The sequence below is a fragment of the Cardiocondyla obscurior genome, linkage group LG24 (genome assembly GCF_019399895.1).
Source record: "Cardiocondyla obscurior isolate alpha-2009 linkage group LG24, Cobs3.1, whole genome shotgun sequence".
NCBI lineage: Eukaryota > Metazoa > Arthropoda > Insecta > Hymenoptera > Formicidae > Cardiocondyla > Cardiocondyla obscurior.
In genome coordinates, this window is record NC_091887.1 from 2,662,100 (window position 1) to 2,668,099 (window position 6,000).

A 6,000-nucleotide genomic window follows, 5' to 3' on the forward strand; every position below is an offset into this window, starting at 1 on the left:
CTCCCTTGTGCGGGATACTTTTTTATTTTATATTATGATATAATTTTCTTTTTCTTTTTCTTTTTTTTTCTTTTTTTTTTACAAACGTATACATTTCAATTTTGAACAAATTAAACGTAATTTATTTTTCTTCTTTTCTTTTCGTTTTTTTTTTTAATATATATATTTTCTTTTTTATTTTATCATTCACGTTACAAATTTGCTATCTCGCATTTATTTCACGCGGTTCAGATCCGCAGCACGGGGTAATCGGAAACTGCGCTCTGCTCCCTGTTTCCAGCAGCGACTTACAGCGCGTAGTTAAGCATCACCCAGTATATGTGATATAAGCGATCCGTGTATAGAATAGTAGATAATCCGATCGCATTGTTGCAAGTATGCGAGAATCGCCCACTGTCGCGACCGTATAAATACAACCGAACGAGGCGTTTCCTGAGCGCATCTATGGTTTTTTACCGTTTTCTTTTTTTATATATATATATATATATATTATCTCGACAGATGCGACAGATCGAAAAGAGAAAGAGAGAGAGAAGAGAGTAATCCGTTTATTTCCGGAGGATTTAAGTCGGACCAGATCGCTCGGTAGATTTGCGTCGATACTATCCTTACTCCGAGATTGGCAAATAAGCGCGTATCGTGGTAGCATAAGAAAGAGAACGATAATCTATGGATCAATGAACTTTAATGGAGTTAAAATAAGCTGGATATTTGTGTGGATTCAACAATGCACGAATTTCTGCATCTATGGCTTTGCATTATTTTCTTATTTATAGATTGAAAAATTTCACCGAGTATATCTTTCTGGGGATTTATCAATGAATTAATGAAGAATAAAAATAAAAAAAGAAAATCAGATATATTTTGCTTTTCAATATAATATTAATACCAATGTTTTTAAAATTGACCAGACACGTAACTGTACGATAGAATTGTCTTTATCCACGCAATGCTAAAGAAATCGGGCAAAATAAAATTACATTCAACTTCATTTTTCCTTTTTTTTGGGGGTGGGAGAAAAATATAAAAAAAAAAGAAAAAGAAAAAAACTATATTTAGCATACGTTAAAAATTCAATATTATACGTGTCTTTACAAAAGAACGCTTATAGAACGTGAAATAATCTGTAGAATGGTTTGCGCCTGTATTGTAGGACAGCAGAACCCAGAATAGATTTTTCCAATGCAATTCTTTTTTCGAACGGAATGCCATTCTTCGCTGGTTGATGAATAACACGCGCTTTTCCCCCAAATGCCGATCGAAGGCGTTCGACGCTAGCCTCTCGCCGTGAACTTGGCTCAACACCTGCTAGCGCGAATGAGTGGAACGTCTCGGCGCGTATACAGACGTACACACACGCGGCCTCTTTCTTCTCTTCATCTACCCCGATCTATCTACCTGCGTCATATCCCACACCTGGGGCGAGAGAGTGGAAGGTGTCGTGTTTCATTGAGGGCGCTGGGGGGGGAAGCTACCAGTTCTACGTGGGTTCGGTGGGTTCGAACTCCGCGGTTTAATGGCCTGAAAATTCTGAAACGTGCATTCCAGAATCACGATCGGAGTACCAGACCGCTCGGCGCCGATCTTTCAATCGCAGCGAGGAATCTCTCCGTTGGTCATTCAGCCGCTGAGATTGTATTCACCCCGTGGACATTCACATGCGTCCCTTTTGTATTGTTGGATCGAAAGAAAAGATTATTTTTCATGGAAGTAACTTCTTGCCCGTAGCACTGTTCGCGTTCTTAAATTAGCGACGCCGGCTCGATCTTTCAGATATTTTAGTTGAAATTATTTGTCAGCTGGTTGTTTTATTTATTTGTTAGTTTTGCTGTTCTGGTTGTCTGTTTTCCTTTTTCATGTTTTGAGATTTGATTAGCGCCGAATAAATTTTGTTTTGTATTAATTTGATTAATTTAAGCGTTGAAATTGTTAGGAAAGTATTATAACGATATTTAACTACAATAATATACAAGGAAATAATTATTTAAATAACGAATGATTGCGACATCACGTAGATGAGGATAACAAAGGTTCACACATTTCTAAGATCGTCTTTTATCTAAAGTTTTATCATACGAAATTCAATAGATTTTTAATACATTCCAAAAGAGGAAACACAAAGGTCGAAAAAATCGCCTTGACACTTTATTTGTTCTTTATTATAGATATGGTTTAAAAGTATACATTGTACACCTGTCAGTTTAATTTATTTTCTATGTTCTTTTTTCTTTAGAATTTATGTTCCCCGTACCACTTCTCTACCTTCGATCGCTGGTCTCCGCCTCTCTCCTTTATTCGGGTCACACACACTTTTCGTAAAACCTAAATAGTATTAAGGCTCCGACTAATCGTGTCGCTTAACCGTTTGTAGCAGAAGCAATGCAAATCGTGCGGTGCGATTGGTTGAAATCTTAATTCTTAAGTTCACGGAAAATGCGCGGGGCCGGCTTTAGCGCTGTGTTTTAAAATATTATTTTTTTTTCTCCTCCCTCGTTTAACATTCCGTGAATAACGAATAGAATGTTGAGGATAGCTTATTGGTAGATAATACTCGTCATTGTTTGCCATTCTATTTTATAGCACTTTACGTTCTTCTTTCTTGAGGCATTTTATTGTAGCTTAATTAGTCAATAATGGATTTTTAAAATGGCAGATTAAAAATGGCAGATAACTTTTTGTGGGTTTTATACGATTCTATTGTTTGTGTGCCAGGTCTTTAGTTGCACATTTGAAGTCTATTTCGAAGTCGACGCCTCCTGTCCCTCCCTTACCGCTCGAGGTTTGACGACCAAACCACCGATCGTTTACGTGTTTCAAAGGCAAAGCGTCGCGTGATGGCAGAATAGAAGTCGTCAGCTTTGAAATCTGTTAGAAATGTGCGACTAATTCCGTACCTTGTTTCGTTTTATTCTATTATTTTTATTTATTTATGATATCTCGATACTTAATATTCTTCGACATTTAATGCATCGATAAAAACATATTTGTAGTATACAAATATGCTTATCGTTATAAATAATTATATATCTGATAACGGAAGATTTAATTTGTCACACGTACGAAGAATTTTAGGAAAGCCAGAGATGTGAAAATAAATTTATCGGAGCGCCGTATATCCTGCGTGTCGTAATTAACAAGATCAAACGTATAATCTTTGTTAAACATTTCATAAACGCAGCCATTCATTGGAGTTGTGTAAAAAGAAATTTTTTTTTTTTCCGGAACTTAAGCTGATTAATTAGTTTTCGCTGATTTAACCCGCCGATTTATTTTAAAAAAGGGGGATGGAGGTTCGGTGAATCGTTTGAAAATTGCACTTGTCACGCGGGAGGGGATGCGAGAGCGAAACAGTGAGAGGGATGGAAAATAGTAGAAAAAGTATATCGTTGTATACGCGTTCACGGCGGAATCTCTCGTATATGCGCCGAGTGGAAACATCGATTCGATTTCTCAAATCCGGCTCCCTTATGACGGGCGCACCCCTCAGGAACGCTGCCGGTGCGAATGGCAATCGTATCGGGATTCGAGATTCGTGTCGCGGTTTTGCATGACAGTGGACCCCCGTTTCCCCGTGTGCGCGACGTCGAAATGACACACGCTGCGCCAATCGGCCGAATAGACGGTGTCAAATCGCTCGGGCCGCACCAATTTTTCGCCAATTTTGCCATAGGACCTTCTTGTTTCGTCAAATCGGTAACGTCGACGTTAACACGTTATTATATGTATAGAGAGATTTGTCGAATAATTGATGCGAAACATCGACTTATTTTTTCTTAATTATTTAGGTTTAAAATAAAAAATGTCGTCAATCAGTTTTCGTTAATACATTTTTATTTGCGTTTTTTTTTCTTTTTTTTTTTGTCAATAACAATATATTTTTTAGCGAGATGAACGGAATGAAAAATATCGTAAACCGGTTTTGATTTTACAATTCATCGCAAACAAAAGTTGAACGTTATTTTCTTTTACAAAGCCGTGGCATAATAATTTTATTAAAATACAGTAATAGATCGTGAAAAAGGAAAATGATAAATGTTAATATTTTCTAGCCAGATTTATTACAAAAATTGCGGCACACGTAATGTTCTTTCGCTATCAACGATTTCAGATACGTTAACGGTCTAAATGAATAATTTTCTAAAGCAAAAAGAGAGCCGGGTTTACATTCGACAACGTCCGTTGATGTAACAGCTTGTTACATTAACTGTTAGCTTATGAAATTCAAAGCGACCCGCTGACAATCGAATGCTCCTCGTTCGCGAGAAAAATCGGTGCCATTGACATCGAAACCCACGTCGGCGACGCTTATTATTGCCATCTACTATATATTAGGTCGCACCCTTCGCATTAACATCCGAATCAGCCACGGTCTGGGCGTGATACTGGTCGATTTATTAGCTGGCAGAAATTACGATTCGCATATTAAGCTCCGGATTATATGACGCTTCTTTACAGAACGCTTCTTCTTTTCGTTGCTAACAGTCCGATGTAGTTTAGAAACATTAATGACTCGGATCTTAACTCTTTAACAATAAATAACAATTAAACCGCGAGCTAGATTTTTAAATAATTATTTTAGTCGTGTATGAAAGACATGATAAATTATTACAAAATTTTTTTTTTTTTTTGGAGAAAGATTTTATTAGAAAAAAAGAATTAATGGGCGGTGACTGATGCAGTAACGTCGTGTGAATAAACCTTTAGCAGACAATATCGCCGGCAAGCGAGGCGTGGCAACCGAAGCGACTTTCGATATCGTCGATTTAATTTAATATGCTCGCAGGCACGAGCGATTGGTAGCGCGTTAAGTAATAAAACATTATTTATCGGTAGGCGTGTTTCGTATCGGTGTTGAAGGAATTGCGATTGACTTGTTAACTTCTGTCGTTCCAATGGCTTCCGAGGCCAATAATATATCGCTGCGATCGTGATGATAAAGACGTTCCTTCTGTCGCGGCGACTAATCTTAAATGCCATATACTGTCATTTAATATATGCCTCACGGAACGTAACTGTCGCCGAACGATATCGTAAATTATACGCTGCAATAATTTAAAAGACAATAGCCGCTGCTCGCTTGAGAATTTTGCGATAAACCTTTTTCTTACTTGATCAAAAATCTAGATTGATAGACATACTTTTATTTCGTGCTTTTGGAAATTAAAAAGACCCACAATTTTTATTCTACGTTATACGGAGTAAGATTTTTTAAATCGTGGCATATCGTATTAATAAAACTTTTTGTTTTTCCTTTAGTCTCTTTTGCATTTTTGTGTTCGTACGTAAGATGCTTTCTAGAAAGCGACAGGAAGTTAACATAGTAAATCATTTAATCCTTGTTTAACATTCGATTAGAATCTTAGGCGGAAAGCACCCCATGACTTCTTTTTCTATTCAGGAGTTTCTACGAATTATTTAAACGTGAACCTTTGTCATATACATATGTCACGCAGAACAATAGATTAAACTCTGATTCTTCATTGGTTTTCGCGCAGCCTCTATTCTAAAACTCTGCGGAGGAAAGTTCGGCAAAAGATTATGTCGAAAGAACTCTCGTATAATTTTAGGACGAGTGACATTCGAAAAGCATCGAGATCTCTTATAGGCATAAAATTAAATATAATTAATTTTAATGTTAAGAGTTTTTTTTTTTTTTTAATTTTGATTTCGAAATATTTACATTGTGTCGCGATTTTGCATTGTAGTGCACTTTATGCAATCGCGATGCCGCATGAAATATCGTATATATTGGTGATACCGCTGCTGTTTTCGTTACACGCCATTACACCGTTACACTCGCGTTAAATATCCGGTTTGGTGAACCGTGGTAAACAAGCCTCCCAATTTGCTTTTACATCCGATCCTTTTGCTAATCGATTTACGATTCGCAATACCTGCGAATCCGTTCAATCGGTTTTTGATTTTGCAGCGAAAATGCCATTTTACATACGTATACGCGCGCACGATGAACTGCCAATTTGTGATTCATCTCTGAATCGC